This window comes from Peromyscus maniculatus, chromosome 22 (assembly GCF_049852395.1).
Source record: "Peromyscus maniculatus bairdii isolate BWxNUB_F1_BW_parent chromosome 22, HU_Pman_BW_mat_3.1, whole genome shotgun sequence".
Taxonomy (NCBI): Eukaryota; Metazoa; Chordata; class Mammalia; order Rodentia; family Cricetidae; genus Peromyscus; species Peromyscus maniculatus.
The window spans coordinates 23,072,060-23,091,013 of NC_134873.1; the positions used below are offsets into that span (position 1 = coordinate 23,072,060).

An 18,954-nucleotide genomic window follows, 5' to 3' on the forward strand; every position below is an offset into this window, starting at 1 on the left:
AGGATGGTAATGGCATAGAAGTTAATCAGGGCAATTAAACACAGTACGGCCAATAGACAATACACACTTGTATGAAAATGTCCTTATGCAATACAACATCACGTACAATGAACATATACAATGAAACTTAAAAACAAGGACCCTTTCTCACACTTGATTTTAAAAGACAGATGTCAAGAACACACACTTGTATGAAAATGGTTACAAATCATGCTTCTAACAAGGGATAAATATCCAAAGCAGATGAGGAATTCAACACCTCAATAACCAGAAAACAAGTAACTTGATTAAAAATTGAAAAAAGCAGGAGAGAGATTGTTTGGCAGTGAAAAAAATCCCTGCTGCTGTCCCAGAAGACCCGAGATTAACTTCCAGCACCCACATCAAGAAGCTCACAACTCCTGCAATTCCAGCTCCAGAGGATCTGACGCCCTCTCTGACCTCAGCAGGCACCTGTACTGACATTCACATAAGCACCAGACACATACACAGATAATTAAAACTACAACAAATCTTTAAAAAGTAAGGATGCAGAGGACCATCTCCCTGCATTCACACCTCCCTGCATACACACCATTGCTTTCTTTAGGAGAGAAAACCAAACCCTACCCCTCTTTATTCTGAACACGAACATAAGTAAATATGATAGCACACATCATAAACATTTCAAATGGTGTCATTGGAAATGAATATTTTTAGATCTCCTGATAAGTGTATAAGTAACCAGTGCAATCAATTAATGAAAACAACCTGTCTTCCTGAAAATCAGATAATTGAGTCTTGTTTGGAAACTCACTGTTCACTTTTGTTTCAAGTTCATTCATTTCAAAATCAGACGCCTATGTTTACCATGTTGTCCTCAGAGATGTAGAGACTATAAATGGTTAATTCAGTTTCTACCAAACTGAAAGTATCACCCAGATTCCACACTAGTTGTGTAATCCACAGTCCTTAAGGGACTTGGGGCTGATCAAATCAGCTGGCAGAAACAGGAAGCAATCATTATTTTTACAAATGATCCTTTACTGTGACCCACGTGAAAACAAAACTGCGTGCAAGGAAAGCCAAACACACACGAGCAACCACGGGCTGTATCTGGTTGATCTCTATCGAAACAAATTGAGAATAAAGTGCACTCTGAAATCATGGGAACGGACCACAACAATAAGGAAGTTCCGACATTTGTTCTGAACGCCTCATTGCCTCACAAGAACACAAGAAGACCAGAGACTGTTTGTCACAACCAACGCTCAGTGGATGGGACAGGCTCCTCTCCTGCCTGCGGAGAACAATTAACCACTGCTCAACTGAAATACACTCTCGCCAGACATCGTAAGATAATTTCAGTGAAATTCATAGTTGAAGTTTGGTAGGAAATATACCGTCGAGATATCTTTTATTCTTCATATAGAAACCTACTTACAAAAGAAATAATGCCCCAGGCCAAGGAAGTGGACCCAATTCTCTAACACAGCTGTGCTGAGCAGCTTTCCAGCTCTCTGATATGACCAGCCATCTTCTTACGTTTCTGCCTCCTTACAGAAAGCACGGCCACGCTGCCCAGCTCGTCTGCTCTACGAGAACGGTTTCACCTGAAACCTAGCAGAGTCAGCTTCAAGACTATTGTTTGCACATTTAATTGTGGTGTGTGTGTGTGTGTGTGTGTGTGTGTGTGTGTATTCACAGGTTTATGCGCATGTGCACACATGTGCAGGTCAGAGAACAATTCCTGGTAGTGCATTCTCTCCTACCACGTAGGTTCTGGGACTCAAACGTGGGTCATCCACGAGGCTTGGTGGCAAGTGCCTGTACCCACCAAGCCATCTCACTGGCCCAGAGATTTTTAAAATATATTTTTTTAATGTTGCACAGGGTTTCTCTATATAGCCCTGGATGGCCTGGAACTATGGAGCAGGCTGGCCTCTGACTCACAGCGATCACCCGGCCTCTGCCTCCCAGTGGTACAATTAAAGCATGTACCACCATGCCTACCTCTGAGTCAAGTTTTGATAATTAAGGCAAAATCAGGCTTTCTTAGACATTAGAAAAAAGTAAATATGCACATTAGGACTCTGCATACTGGCTACATTTGGGGGTTAGTGGCAGTATTTGGTGTTTATTTTTCTTGAATTTCCATTATTAGTCATTCTTCAGAAAAGATGTCAGGAAACATCAGAGCTGTGGCTAGGGGAAAGAGCATGATGCTCAGGGGCGGCTTTTGTGCAGCATTTCAGTAAGGATCATTTAGTTATTTTTCACAGTATCTGGAAATCAGACAGGAAATGGATGTAACATAGAAGTAGAGCAAATCTTAAAAGCCCTCCATACATTTCACCCTTTGGTTAGCTTATTACAGAGGCCTCCAGTGTCCCTGAAGAGCAACAGTGATGCTGTCATGTGGTGACGAAGGGAAACCATGACAGTAACACTTTGACACTGTCCGGAGGACACACCACACCCTTGCTACTTGTCCATCAGGTGGCCCGCGTGGCACGATAAGGGTGCGCGCTGTCCTGCTCCACGACGTGAACTGGGCAAACAACACACAGAGCCTTTCTTCCCCTGACTGCCCCCAGTTCTTTACAAACATGCAATACAAACCTTCCTTCCAAAGTCAAGCTGGGAACAGGCAAAGTGAAGATCTAGAAATCATCTAGTTCTGTTTGTTTCCTTCCCCATAACGTCATGTTTTCCTCTCCTCAGTGTCCTTTCAGAAACACAAGCATATTAGCTTTCTTGGTTTCCATACAGTTTACAAACTGCAGATGTCACTTTATTTCAATCAGAGAGCTTGCTTTTGAGACATCGTTGTCATTAAAATTTTATGTATCAGAAAGTCGGAAATACGGTACGTTAGGCAAGCACTTGGCCTAGGAGTGGGATCACCTGCCATTTTCTAGGCATTACAGAAGTGCGCTTCCTGAGCATTTTCTCATTTAATACACAAAACAGCCTTGTGAAGTAGGTGCCTTCATTTTCATAGACGAGAAGAACTGAGGTTTAGCTACAAAGTGATAAAGACGGTGCATAAACCCAAGCAGGCTGATTTGGGTGCTACCCACTAAAAATCACATCTACAAAAAATGTTTTGTAATAATTATTGTTTGGAAACATCAGTTTCCTCACGATGAAACAATTAGCACCATTATTCCCAGGCAATCTATACAAATCTTGAAGTCATTTAGCGTGAGAAAAAATTAACTCCACATCCTAAGGAGCCTGAGATCCTTCACCTCATGCTTTTTCTAATCTTTAATTATCCCAATGTAAAGGGAAAACAGGTCACTCCATGTGTTTAATCTACAGGCCAGAGTGGCTAATTTACAGGGAACACATGATACTCACAGAGAATCTGTGCGACTTATTACACAGACATTTGAATTGTGTTTCCTGATCACCCCGTCCTCCTACTGGTGAAGCTTTTATCTTTACAGCTCACATTTCTGTTCCTTGGGATGCAGGGTGCTCTTGGAAGGAATCCTCCTGATGCTTCCACTAAGAATCCCTGAGAAGATGGAACACCCCAGGCTCACTGCAGATCACACTTCCAGGCTGCTCTAAGCACGGAATCTATTAGGATGCACCTGCTGCTCTGAAGAGTGCTCTCCAGGCGGATCGGAATAGTGAGCGGTGACCACCATAACTCACCCTCATGTCCACAGCTACAAAATTCTCACTTTGACAACTATGGCCTCTGGCATGGTGAGCCTTTACATCCAGTGTTTGCTACAGGTCGTTAAGTCAGGACACCTCAACCACTGGGCAAAGAAACTGAGGCTGGCCTAAATTAGACTCCAGTCTTCAACAGGGAAGGTTTGGAATGAGAAGAGCCATGCATTGGGTCTACTGGCTGTTCATGGTTTCTTCCTTCATTCATAGAAAATGTATTGAGTATCCTTAATATGTTAGATGCTGTGCCAAGTGACATAGACAAGATTGACAAACAATATAGTCTCTGACTTCAGAGAAGTGCTGTGTGTGTGTGTGTGTGTGTGTGTGTGTGTGTGTGTGTGTCTGTGTCTGTGTCTGTGTCTGTGTGTGTGTCTGTGTGCATGATATTGTGCAACAGGTGTCTGCATTCTGGAAATAAAGAGCAGGACAAATCTGGGCCCCCAGAGTCTTGTCTACTGTGCCCCAATCCTTGTAAAAGGCCTCACAGAGAATTTTGAAAGCACTCACTGGACATCTCCATGAGCAATGCACTGAGAGCAGAGCAAAGGGTCACTCAAGAAACTCACTGCAGATTATTTCCCATTTAACTGTGAGAGACATCCAAAAACATTTCTGTACCGTACACAAAAATGCCATTTTAATGCCTGCACTGAGGTGAGGTAAAGGAATCCTTCACATCCTTTTGGCCAAATTAAAGAGACATGGAAGAGACCCACACAGAGGCAGGACCTCAGCACACAGTACAGGCAGCAAACTATTCTGCCATAAAAACTGTGCATGACTCCCAGCTCCCCAGAAGCCAAATGGAGGGGCATAGATCTTGTCTTTCCAGTTCCATTTCAACCAAGAGCAAACCAATCAGTCAGGGCAGCTACGACCCCACAAGATAGAGACTGCAACCTGGGAATAGAAGAGTTATCTCACAGGCTAAAGCTCATGCAGGAGTGACTGAGGGAGTGTCTATGCTCACACTAGTTGTGATGATGAAGCAAGAGATCTATCCTGTTCAGCTCAGGGGAAACTAAAGGCCCATCAGAGAGCCATTCTGTAATACCTTCTTCCTCACAGGTCTCTCTGAGGGAGATGTTTCCTTTCCTCACTGGCTCCCACACACCAGCTTCATGAGGCAGCTCTTACACCAGGGGTGCCTCATCTCCCAGGCCCACACCATAGAGGTTAGTTCCTTCCATGGCATCTGACCTTCTGAGTTCTTCGTCTCCGCATAGCTCACAGAAAGGACATCTGACTCCAGGAAGGTCCTCACGCCCCTGAAAGGACCACACAGCATCCCTGGTGGCCTGGGGGTGTCTACTTCTTAGTGCAAGAATGCTTGGTTTACAGAGACATGTCATCAGTTTACCGGTCAAAGGTGCCCATGGAATCAAAAACACTGTATGGGGGAACTGTACATGGTTACCAATCCAACTTTCCTCTAGGAACTGTGAAATTAAGACAATTCAGAGGCCCCAGAAAGCTGTTCAGGAAACATGGTTAATATTTCTAATTGAATTAATTCTCATGTTAAGTGAATACAAAGTTGTCCTTATTAAACACATTTTGCCACAGTTATCACAGCCAACTCCTTTTAGTGTGATTCTAAAAAACTCTTATGATATTCTCAGTTAAGCTCATCTATCTTTTTGAAGATACAAAGCACCTCCTTTGTCTTCAACACCACACAAGTTCTAGAAAACCTTCTTTGGATTGCAGTTTCCATGGGTAGAAAACAGTTACTACATGAAAAGTGCATTTGTTAAAGAAAAAAAAAAAAAGTACCCAGAGATCAAATGCCACTATTAAGTAGTGGTTTCCAGATTTTATTCTGAGGTAAAAATATTTCCTCTCCTCCTTTGAAAACTCCCTGTGTAACAATAATGAGACCATGGAACAAACAATTACAATCCAATGAATCAAAGACACATCTGTAACAATAAGCCATGACACATTTGTTCAGTCTCATGAGGGTAAATGCATCTGACATGCTCTCTCATACAGCATATTGTAATGTCTTTAAAAATTACCATTCATTAATGTACTTAAATTGGTGTGTGTAGTGGAAACTGTACACAATTAAATTCCAAATCACACCAAAGCAGAGACAACTACTTAAGAAACTAACAATCCGCATGGTTGGATTACAGACTTTGTGAATGTCTTATAGGTATGTGTGTATATGTGTGTTTGTGTGTGTGTCTGTGTGTGTGTGTATGTTCATGTGTGTGCACCATAAAGAACAATAACTTAGCATGCAAGAATTCACTCTGTTGCAATCAAGATGTCAGCTGGGACAGGGACCTCACATGAGGCTTGATGGGGAAAGGGTCAAGGATCACTAAAGCTGTCAACAGGAGTCAGTTCCTTGCAATGTAGGACCCATGGCTCTGGTTTCTCTTGGCTGTTGGCTCCAGGCTGCATTTAGCTTCTAGAAGCTGACGAACTCCCTTACACATGAGCAGGACAGCCTTAGCATGGCAGTTTGCTTTTCAAGGTAGCAAGAGGGACAGGCTTCAGCAAGACAGGCTAACACCTTAGGTATGGAAATCACACAACTCCTCCCACCTTTACTGTGCTTTCTTGGTAGGAGTTGTAAGCATGGAGACTACGTATGAACATGGGCATGAGAAGTGGACACATGATTACAGGAGGACACTCAGGGTCGGCCCACCACACGCATGCTCACTTTCTTCTTCCGTGTCACAGGATTTTGTACAAAAGTTTGTGCTGTGCAAATTAAAACTTTAGCGAGTCTGAGGCCACATTAATACTCAGTTCAGTCTTGTAGAAATTAAACTAGATTTGACACTTTACATATGGTGGTGGTTTGAAAGAAAATGGCCCCCAGAGGCCCACAGGGAGTGGCATTATTAGGAGGTGTGGCCTTGTTGGAGGAAGTGGGACACTGGGGTGGGCTTTGAGGTCTTAGATGCTCAAGCCACACCCAGCATGGCTCTCTCTTCCTGTTGCTTGAGGATCCAGATGAAGAACTATCAGCTATCTCTCCAGCACCACGTCTGCCTGCATGCTGCCATGCCTCCCACCAGGATGACAATGAACTAAACTTCTGAACTTGAAGCCAGCCCCAATTAAATGTTTTCCTTTATAAGAGTTGCCATGGTCACGGTGTCTCTTCATAGCAATAGAAAGCCTGACTAGGACACATATCCTCTGCTGATCTCCTCCTGACAACAGGGCCAATGTTTTCTTAGTCAGTGCAGGCGTCAGAGTCCTTACATGAAGAGAAGAAATCAGTTGTCCTCACAAACCACTGACAAAGTTAGCCAGCAGGAGCTGCTGACATAACTGTCACATGTGTACTTAAATTTAATTCAATTAATTTAATTTGATTTAATTTCTTGGGGGATATATGGAGATGTAAGGCCCTACCTTCCAACTTGTAGGTTCAGCTTCTGTTCTTGGGCCTGTGACAAAATTAGACCCGAGCTCTAAGCCCAACAGAAGAGCTAGTAGAGAACATATGTTTCCGGTTTTCTTATCATGGATGATATGTTTGCACTTGAGTATTTCCTGTATCTCTTGAAAATAGTTTCTTACACAGATTCCAAAGAAATGGATTAATAAATTAAAGGCTATGAGCATCCTTTACAGAAACTTTTCCCCCTAATAATATGAGATCATCACAGAAAAAAAGTGAAAACAAGGTAGTCGTCACTCCAGGGATAACAGCCATAGCCACCTGAGGTCTCTCTGTTCAGACTGTCAGAACTCTGTGCAGAAGACACATGTCCTGAACTCCGTAGCATGGCTGTCCATGTGATGACTGCACAGCTCATTCACCAGACACCGTGAGCACCGTCATTCTGTAGACACTAACTGGGTAAGCACCACGTCACACACTGCGGCAGGAATGTATCTTCATAGTCGTTAGAGTTCTCAGGTCCGTTATCCACTGCTATCCTTTGCAACTTTATCTGAGAGCTGGCTATTCTTTTCATGGATTTCTAGAAACCCTTTATAATATGTAGTGGGTATCTGTTCTATGACCCTGAAGCAATACCCTAAAGACATAGTAGGTAACTGCTCTACCTGCCTATGATCTTGAAGTCCATGTCCCTGGGGCATGGTCTCTCAGCTACCCTTAAGACTAGAGATGCACATACATAGCTTCTCTTCTCTCCCTCCTGGGCTTGGATTCAGGACTGATTCAGATGGCCAGAACCTTGTGAGACTTGGGCCCCAGCATTCCAGAACCTGTGACAATTCTGTTCTGTACAGTGAGTTTTTCTCCCCTAATAAATTCCTTTGCCCTCTAAGAAGAATCCGTGAATTTCTCGCTTTAATAATACCAGGTTAGTTACTAAGCTTGTTGGGTAAGAACGTGGTGGGTTCAAATCCCAGCACTGCTCCTCATTGGCTGCCTGGACCTGATTAATTATCAAGGTCCTTGCAAGTCTCCATTTCCTCCAGTGTGAACAGGATAATAAAAGCCTCTTCAGGTTGTTGAAAGGATTAAAGAGCCATCCTGATTATGATATAATGACCAATGAGACTTACTAAGCTTACTGTAAATAACCACAAGGGAATTGCATACCTGAAACAAAATTTTGTATTCTAAAGGTAAGAATGTTACAAGAGCTCAAATTTCTTTTATTTCTCCATGAATGAAAAACAAAAGAGGGTACTACATTATTTTCTCTGTGCTGAGATAAGGAATATGCTAGCCTGAGAGTAATTATTTGTGTGTGTATGTGTGCCCGCATGTGAGTGCACATGTATGTGTGCATGTACGCCACTGAGCTCGTGTGGAGGTCGGGGCACAACTTGTGGGAATCCTCTCCGTCTGTCACGTGGTTCCAGAGAGGAGGCTAAGATTGTCAGGCCTGGCAGCTTTTAGCCCCTGAGCCATCTCGCTGCCCAAGTCAGGTATCTTTAAAGTAACAAGCGAATTAGTAACTACGGCCGCCATCTCCAGGTAAAACACAGGCAGTTCTAACTGCATTTGCCCCTGGTGTTCCCACGTTGTTTAGGAAGCCACTTGAGGGGGTAGAAACACAGCCAGCTGTACACAGCCTGTGATGACCCTCGGGACGCTTCTTTACCTTTGCTTTTTAAATGTTTTTCCTGTCTTCCTGAAATTTGAAAATACCTTAACTTTTATAATTAGAAAATAAATTCCTTAAAGAAGGAATATGGTAAAAAGAAATTCTGGGTGAAATGAAAATCAACCCATAGACTATATCCATTTCTTAATACACATAAAGAAATAAATATAAGGATGAACCACCACGAAGACTGACATTTATTCAAGATACTCATGAAAACAATGATATCAAAATAACTACATATTAGTACCTACACTACTACAGATGTTGGATTTTCATAGATTCATTATGTAATTATTTTATTTCTGAAAATTTTAAGCATCTTAATTTTATAATAAGGATTTTTAAAAATTTGAAACAAATTCATAATAAAAATGTAAAATTATCAATGAAGAAAAGTTTTTCATTTCTTCATTGCCCTATGTAAAAGCATATACTGCTATTAGATAAGATGGTTTGCTGCTGAATATAACAGTTCTTTTTTAAATTTATTTTTTATTTTGTTTTGAAGCAGGGTCTCAATCTATAACTCAGGCTGCCTGGAACTCACTATGTAGCCACAAACTACAGTCATCCTCCGGCCTCAGTATACTAACATTCTCAAGCGTGGTAATGGAAGTCATCCATCTGTCATTTGTAAGACAATCACTGTTGTGTAAGGAAGGAAATTAGACATTGGCTAAGGGAATTTAAGGGCCTTACAGGAATATTCAGAACCAGATTTCCTGGACCACATCTGTAATCTCAGTATTCCAGGTGCTGAGGCAGGAGGATTGTTGTGAGTCTAAGGATAAGCTCAGGTACAAAGTGAGTTCTAAGCAGCCTGGACTTTAGATTAAGTCTCTGTCTTAAAACAAAAACAAGAACAAAAACATAAAAAAAACCATGCATATTCAGGAGAAAATCATCTCTGTGAAAGATATACAAAAGTAACATACAGGGAAAGGGAAATATAAACTTCTTTTGATAATTGCTAATTTTACCTTTTTTTTTTTTTTTTTTTTTTTTTTAGTTTTTTTGAGACAGGGTTTCTCTGTGTAGCTCCGGCTATCCTGCAACTCGTTCTGTAGGCCAGGCTAGGCTCGACCTCACAGTGATCCACCTGCCTCTGCCTCCTGAGTGATGCGGTTAACATTGTGGGCCACCATTGCCCAGTGCTAATTTTCCATTTTTCTTATGAAACATTTGAAAAATCTTAACAATAAATTTAAGGTATCTGATCTTTTCAGAAATTAAAAAAAAATAATAATAATTCCTCCTGGACCAGAAAGTGGCATCACAAAAAGTTAATGAAGACAAGATGTGCTCAGCCAGCAGCCACTTCACCTGTCTTATCCGTCCGTTCAAGCACACCTCACCGAGGGCTGGCAGGATGTGGGAGGCTCTCTACCCCTGACAGTGTAGACATGGATCTGCGAAGCTCAGGAAGCCCCAGGTGAAGAATATTCGATAAAGCACCGAGTGCTGACATGCATGAAGACCGTTCTATTATAACCGGTTTTCACTTCCTTTCAGCTTTCCAAAAAATTAGCCTTTTGTGGTGAAATTTTCCATGCTTAGTTTCAGCCCAAAGGTGATTATTTTGCAAAGTTTGAGAAAAATATATTAAATAGTTTTGAGTTATGAAAAGATGAAAAAAAGACCACATAAATTTTCCACTTTGAAAGCAGTTTCAGGATTTGCAAAAATATTCAGATAGCTAACAATGGCTGAAGTTGAAAAGTTGAAATCTTCCATGTGTCCAGTTTTCAACAAAGCAGTCTGAGTGATTCAGGGAAGACAGCATGTGCGTACACACATAAATGAACACATTCTGGATCGGACAGGATGGCTCATGAGAAAAGGCACCTGCTGCCAAGCTTGATGACCCCAGTTCTATCCTTGTGACCCACACAGTGTAAGAGTGTGCTGACCCCTACAAGCTGACCTCTGACCTACACACGTGTGTAGTGTTGGCATGTACAACCACACACATCTGCACACCCAGAAAAACACAGAATACATTAAAATGTAAAGAACATTTAAGAGACAAATATATACTAAGTCAGAGTCTAAGAAGTCGCTGGAACTTCCACAGAATAGATTCACCGTTCTCTAACATGGAAGTCTTTCACAAGTCCGAGTCGTCATGGCTGACTATCTGATCACTGTGTTTTCTCACCCCAGGGCAATAGTGGGTCCCAGGGACACAAGAGTCCAATGACTGCACTGCTCCTGTGGAATCCAGATCCTTCACTGTACTGACCCATAGGCCCCCATCTCAGCTCTACAAGTCTGATCCTGTTTGTAGTTCAATTTCTGCCCTTAGCCACATCTCAAGCCAACTTCTTTTACCTTCTGCCTCGACAACATCCACGCATGCTCTGATCCCTCCAAATTCTCCCCAAACTCCCTGCAGAGCAAACATTCACCCGCTTCCCATCACAACTCCCCTTACGCCCTTGAAGAACTCAAGTATTGAAGAAACAACAGCAAACATCTTTAATGAAGTAAAAGGAGCTGGAGAGATGGCTCAGTGGTTAGGAGTGCTAGCTGCTCCTGCAGAGGACCTGGACTGGATTTCCAGCAGGCAGGGCAGCTCACAAAGGACTGTAACTGGAGTCCCAGCAGAAACGGCGCCCTCCTCTGGTCTCCCCTGGCAATACATGCATGTGGTACACAGATGCACATGCAGGCAAAGCACCCGTGTGCATAAAGATAAAAATGGGAAAATTAAAAATAAATATATGTTTCCTCAACAAGTTCTTTATGTCCTGTATTGAATTTTTCTTCTCACTGGTTGGCTTCTAGGTGAATATCTATCACTCAACATTCTGCAGCTTCCTTCTCTTATTTCACTAACGATGCACTCTGCAGGGTAACCTCCAATGTTAACTCCAGCAATGTGACACTTTCCACCTCCTTATCTCCTTAAGCAGCCGTCAGTTTCCTTCAGCTACCCATTATTGTAGAGTGCCGCTCTGTCTCAGGACTCTGCAGGTGAGGAATTCCAACAGGGCTCAGCTGGATGGCTGTGCGGCTCCCGGATCAGCTGGGCCACTGATGCAGCAGCACTCAGTGCTCTGAAGGGCTGCTTTGCCAAGTGCCTGGGGACCCTCCCATGCGGCCAGCCAGGCAATGCCAGAGTAGCTAGACCTTGACTATGGCAGCTGCCCACTGAGATGGAGGAAACAGAAGGTCCCAGACCTCTGAGGTCTGGACTTGGAAGTACCGGAACCTCACACCCGAGTACTGCAGTGACTTGTGGTCAGATGCCCAGCCTCAATGCAAAGGGGAGGAAACGAACTCCATGTCTTGAGGGTGACTGACAGGGAGCCAGGGCTCTCCAGTCCTCCACATACTGCACCTTTGCTGACCTCCTTTCCCTTCTCACAGCTTCTGTGCTATACCAGTCTGGATGAATGATTCTCAAAACCTCTCCTTAACTCACAATTAGATATACATTCCAGACTGTAACCTGAGATAGCAGCACACACTTGTAAAATGAGAAACAAATGTCTCACGATAAATACCTACATTACAATAGAAATACACACTGTTCTAGTTTTTTCTAAGTGCTGTTTTGTCAGTCACAAATGATTTCTTCTTTCTGGAGAGCATTAGACATCCCAGACCATGGGCCAAACACTGGTCATGTGACTTGCCCTGGACTGTGAGGAGTAGGGTTACCTTCAGGAGTCTTTAAAATGCAGCTCACCCCTTTCTATCCTCTCCAGGAAGCCAGAATACGTCAGACAGGGTTACACGATGAGCTTGGATTCTGGAGGAAGACTGTCCAGAGAGAACTACACAGGGAGAGCCTATCCTCAGAGGAAATGCATTACAGGCAAGAAACAAGCCTTTTTCCTCAGGCTTGTGCCCTGTGCCTGGGCAGGTGTGGCACAGCCTGGAGTCTCACCCATCCACGCTGGCCACCTGCTGCAACATCACAGGTGCACCTGTGGACTGTGGGGATAGTCTGGGGCACAATTGTATTTTCTGCATCTTTCACTCTCTCTTCCTTCACACCAAATGAATCAATTCCTCCAGTATACATACATCTATGGACCCTTTATTGTAATCTCCACTGGGAATTATACCATGTGTACTGCATTTCGTGGTGCTCACTTGGACCATTTATTACCTGATTGTTTGCTTTTTAGTATACTTTGCTTTTTGTCATTTTCTTCACTGAGAAATGAGTTTACTGCATGTCTGACATGATCCATGATCCTTCAGTGGTTTCTAGCCAAGCTATATTTGTCTGCCTCCAACTATTAGCCCAGGATCTGACGGCTGACAATCTCTTTAGATTTATCACACGGCAACCCCAATGAACATGGTACCTGCTATTACTGTCTTCAGGGGCCCAGCGACAAAAGCCAATTCTTTCTTTTCCACGGTGCTTCACTCTATAGAATGCACAGTGACTCCCACTTCCTATCTACAGGAACATGTACTTCTAGAAGCCTGTGCAAATACCCCGGCTGTGAAGAAGTGCTCTGTTCAGAACCTCGGGCCAATGAAGCTGGTTTTGATCTTCTGAGCTGGAAGAAGGGTCTGCTCTCAACACATCCAGAACCTCTGGTTCTTCCCTACTTTACTTCTGCTTCTTAGCACTAGATGTGGGGACAGGGCTCTGGCCACAGCTGCTACGACAGGAGTCATCTCGTCTTCCCTCCCTGAGGCTATCATAACTCCTGAACAGACCGCAGCAGAGCTACAGGAGGTTCTCACCGCATGGCTGACTTATCGGGGCCGGGAAGGCACCGTATAGTACAGATCATCACAGGCTGTCTGGAGAGCTTCACAGCTGGCAGAATATCTGAGTTTATTTTCTTCTGTTATGAAGGAGATGCACTCCTGAATCGACAAGTTCAATCTTAACTAGTATCCTGTCTGCGAATGTTTTCAAGCTACTCAGTTGCAGACATACATTTTAAGTCTAAAATTCAGACTGTGTGATACACTCAAAGAAAGAAACAGGAGCCCAGTGTGGTGGCTCACCCTGTAATCACCCCTGGAGAGGATCAAGCAGGAGGACTGCCTGGGTTACCTAAGCCCAAGGCTAGCAAGCTAGACCCTGTCAGAACAAAAATCAAAATACCCTGAAAAGAAAGACAAACAGAAACAGAAAGAAAGAGGAGGAGGAGAAGGAGGAGGAGGAGGAGAAGGGGAAGGAGGAGGAGAAGGGGAAGGAGAAAAGGAGAAGGAGGAGGAGGAGGAGGAGGAGGAGGAGGAGGAGGAGGAGGAGGAGGAGGAGGAGGAGGAGGAGGAGGAGGAGAAGAAGAAGAAGAAGAAGAAGAAGAAGAAGAAGAAGAAGAAGAAGAAGAAGAAGAAGAAGAAGAAGAAGAAGAAGAAGAAGAAGAAGAAAGGCTGGGCTCTCACAGCACCCATACACTTCCTTTGGTCAGTTTTACTCCGGTGTCTTTAGGGAGACACTGTTTGTCTTTACACATGGCATAACATGGCTGTCAGTTTCTTCTGCCCACAGTAGAGAGCAGGAGCAATGGGTTTAGGGACAGAAACGGCTCCTAACTCTGGGGGGGGAGATGGAAAAACTATAACATAGACAGACAGGACACATTTCTAAAAACAATGAAAAATGTTCCTTAAACATGTTCAGGGTACAAGCAAAATCTCTGGACTACATTGTATCCCAGCAAAGCACCACCAGGATGACAGTTACTACTCCTGCTCTGAATCTACAAGGAAAAGTCGTCTCTGGTCCACAGACCCTGCTAAAGAAAACGAAGTAACCAACACATATGGACAAGGCTTTGCTGGGCCTGGACAAGCCTGCTCCGCACTACCAAGCTTAAGCTATCTGGAGGTAAAGGAAGACACTTATGTTCAGAAAAAGCAAGCTCTCTACTACTGTGCACCTTCCCTAGGGAATGCCAATACCACAAGACAAATCTGTGAAGGTCTGCTACCTCCCAGAGATGTTTTCACCAAATGTGAAGTTACTGAAATCACCTCACAATTCAGTCCACAGCCAGGTAGGTCCTCATCTTGACTTCCTGGAGATGGCCAGTGGGAAGGCACCTTCCTGACATGCAGAGGGCTGATGCTGAGAAAGCAGGTTCTGGATAACGGGGGAAAGACTGCTACTCCTCACTGCTAGAGCACCTGCAGGTCTGCACCCCCTTCAGCTGACATAAATGCAGGCATGCGCACTGTAGGCACACACCACAGTCTATCACCCAAAGGACCATCAGACACCTTCCCGGACCCTCCTTATAAACACAGCTAACACAGGTGCATCCCACTTCAAGATTCAGCTCCAGATGAGACAGAATCCTGATGAGGACCCTTTCTCTTCCTTCTGAATAGAAAACAAAGATGACTGTTAATTTAACTCAGCTCAGCTCAAAGACACTATGCGTCTAAAAACAATTTTGTTTATCATTCTAAGTCAGGGCAGCCACTACTTACCAGTCTTCCAATTAACTTGTTTAGAGAAAAAAAGATCCCTGTTCTGGATACTACTTTCCAAATATCCGACAAACTTCTATTTCTATATTTTTATACGTCAAACTTGATTGTAGAGAGAAACAAATAACAAATTTTAATGTCAGATTTTAAAAGGGGCAATTATGTTGTACTGAACAAAACTACAGGTCAGACAATATGTCTGCCATTATGCAATAAGTCTCTTCAAATGATTTAAGAACAAAGCTGTCAATAATTACACAAAGATACTGCAAAGGGCTGAGCCAAAGGAGACCAAACCCACCAGCCAGTAAACTGCAAATGTGCTCTCAAAATCTTATGGAAGTCAAAAATTCCAGTAAAAATAACAGAAGAGATGGAAACACAAGTTTCTTATTATCACACTTCATATGTTATAAAACAGAACAGCTAACTTAGTTTTGGCAAAGTGATTAGGGATTGCAACACTCTGGCTTCCACAGACTCCCTTGATTGTCAAATGCATCTCCAATGGAGCATGTCATGTTAACTCCGGGCATGCAGGCACTGTGCTGTCTTAGAGACACTGAAATTTCAACACTTCAGCATGGATCACACCACCAGATTAACAGGCCCAGGTGTTTAATGGTTGAGAGGCGGGATGCAGGGGTGGAGAATTTCAACAATGCAGATAATTGAAACCAGATAAACCTTTTAAGATTTACTTATTTGTATGAGTGTTTTGCCTGCATGTACATCCGTACACCAGGCACATGACTGGTGCCTGCAAAGGTCAGAAGAAGGTGTCAGATCCCCTGAATTTAGAGTTACAGATGGTTTGGAGCTATCATGTGGATTCTGGGAATTTGAACCCAAATCCTCTGCAAGAGCTACAAACATTCTTAACCGCTGAGCTTTCTCTCTAGCCTCAGATAAAGTAATTGAAATTGTACAGGTGACTTCTTTACCTCCCCAAATGTGCCTTGTATACAGAGTCACACATATTATTTTCTAGTATAGACACTCGTGTCCGTGTGTGCCTCCTTCTGCATGTATGTGGTATAGGTATGTGTTTCTATGGGCATGTATGTGTGTGCATGTGTAAGCATGTACATGAGGAGGGCAGAGGTTAATGCTGGTGTCTTTCTCAACTCTGCTCCATCTCAGGTTCGGAGACACTGTCACTGAGTTGGAGATCACTGATATGTTGAGGTTGGCAGACTAGCAAACTCCCGAGATCTACCTCCTCTGCTCCCATGGAACTGGGGTTCACACCTGGCTTTTATGCAGGTCCTGGATATTCAAACTCAGGTCCTCATGCCTTGGGTCAGGCACTTGACTCACAGGGCCAGCTCTCCAGCCCCATTAAAGAGGAGGAAATACAGTTTCTCAGCTCTCTGAAACTCTAATCATCATCTATCTTTACACGTGGATTATGTGATGCTCCTGTTTCTCCCCTTCCCCTCCGTCCATCCTTTCCCATCCCCCATCTTAATCCAAGTGTTCACAGGAGACTGCAGCCCTGGGAAAAAACATGACTAGTTCCTTGTGAAAAGCTCTGCAGTCTGGGACCTAGTGAAGCTGTGATCAGATATCTGACCAGAAACAGAGATACTAAATGTGCACCACTTTACACTACTAGTCTGGGGCAACTAGAAACTGAGATACTAAATGCACATCACTTTACACTACTAGTCTGGGGCAATTTCATACACAGCAGTAGGTAACCAATACAGTAGTTAGCCTAAAGATTGGGAGGAGTCTAGTGCTATTTCCATAACAACAATAATAGGTAGTACTTGCTTAGAACTATAAAATCCCAGGCAAGCTCTTAATATTTTGCATAATCCCTCACAAAATCCTTGAAGAACACATAATTCCTTTCAATTTATTGATGGGAAAACTGAGGCCAAAGACTCAATGACTTGCCCAAGTTCACACAAAAATATTTGAGGCTAAGGAACCATGGAGAGCCAGCGCTCACAGGGACCGTGTGGAAAGAAGCACTCACGTGTCCAATGAGCATTAGCAGATGGCAGCCGCATATAGTGTGAACAGAATTTCAAGGATAGGGAAGGGATTGTAAGTCACACCAAGGCTGACATCAAAAGTAAAGCTACTTTCTGAATAAAATGCCTTATCTAGGGAAAAAAATACAACTGAGGAAAAGTAAGAATTCAATAGAGTATAATCTTCAATTTATTAAGTCCACACTTAGACATAAAAATGTATTTTCTTATATCCAAAGGAGAAAATGAAAATCCACTTGGTACTAAAAACCGGAGACTACAGCTGCACTCTCTCCAAGTGCTGCTTTGAGCGCTGAATGAAGCAAGCTGGCAGGGAAGGAGGCAAATTCCTAGTGGGATCCAAGACCCCGCTGGAGATATTTTCTCACATGGGGTGAAAAAATGCAGGGACAGGGCCGCTGAGAAGGCATCCCTTCCTCTGGCTTAGCTGTCCCATCCCTGAGACTCCAGGCTCTGAGCTCAGAAACATGCCTTTCCCCTGGGGTGTCCTCAAGATGGCACAAAAATATCTTTATACCCATGCGTGCCAGATGAAGACATCATCATCTAGTAAACTGTACCCACTTGATGGGTCATTTCATGATCTGTGAGTTAAAGCGCACTTCTAAGGCTCTTAAAGAGTTCACTCCCTTTTGGGGCACTTTAAGTTGACCTCTGTGACTTCAGTGCCTCAATATATAGTATACGGTTGCACTTAAGAACCAGCTGTCTGAGGCTGTGGGTGTAGCTCAGTGGAAGAGGCTTGCCCATCATGCACTGGGCCCTGAATCCATCCCCAGCATCATAACAACAAGCATAAAGACAGACAAATAAACAAAGTATGTAGGTAGAGTTTTCCTGCCTTGCCCACAGTCAGAACAAATCTCTCTCACCTGCCAGTCCCACAGCTGCTCAGACCCAACCAAGTAAACACAGAGACTTATATTGCTTACAAACTGTATGGCTGTGGCAGGCTTCTTGCTAACTGTTCTTATAGCTTAAATTAATCCATTTCCATAAATCTATACCTTTCCACGTAGCTCATGGCTTACCGGCATCTTCACATTCTGCTTGTCCTGGAGGCGGCTGTCTCTCCTTCTGCCTTCCTGTTCTTTCTTTTCTCCTCTCTGTTAATCCCACCTATACTTCCTGCCTAGCCACAGGCCAATCAGTGTTTTATTTATTGACCAATCAGAGCAACACATTTGCCATACAGAACATCCCACAGCAAAAATATTTGTGACTGAAAGGATGCACACGTGTCTCAAAAGGACTAGCAAACTACAGAACAGAAAAGAATCTGAACTTACGATCACATCGCATGTTCCACAAAGATAGGCATTTGCCTGTCAATGATGATGAAGATAGCACATCATTTTGCTTCTTAAAAGAGATAGGAATAGTTTCTTACTTCAGTTTTTGGGACCATCTGCATGCAGTGCCTGTGGAGGCCGGAGAGGGCATAGGATCCCTGGAACTGTAGTTACAGACTGTTGAGAGCCACCATGTGGGTGCTGGGCATCACACTTGGATCCTCTAGAAGAGCAGTCAGTGGTCTTAACCACTGAGCCATCTCTCCAGCCCATGGATATTTTCAAAACTCTCTTTCAATAAAGACGGAGTCCTTTCCATGCCACTGTTAGTAACTGTTCTTAAATATTGTTTCATAAAAGAGAGCAAGTCAAACATAACACTACAACTCCAGAGAACCCTAGATTCAAAGACACTCATTTGGAAAAATCTCTATCTTTTCCACCATTTTTCACTGGGACATTATGGGAATTTCTTAAGCACAGGTCTTTGGAAATAGAGACAAAGAT

The 18,954-nt window shown here is 43.4% G+C and overlaps 1 protein-coding gene across 4 annotated transcripts in view; it reads right to left on the bottom strand.

The window, feature by feature from the left end:
* Positions 1 to 18,954, bottom strand: part of Ldah (lipid droplet associated hydrolase) — a 73,661-nt gene that overhangs the window by 22,904 nt on the left and 31,803 nt on the right. The gene's annotated exons all lie outside the window — the stretch shown is intronic.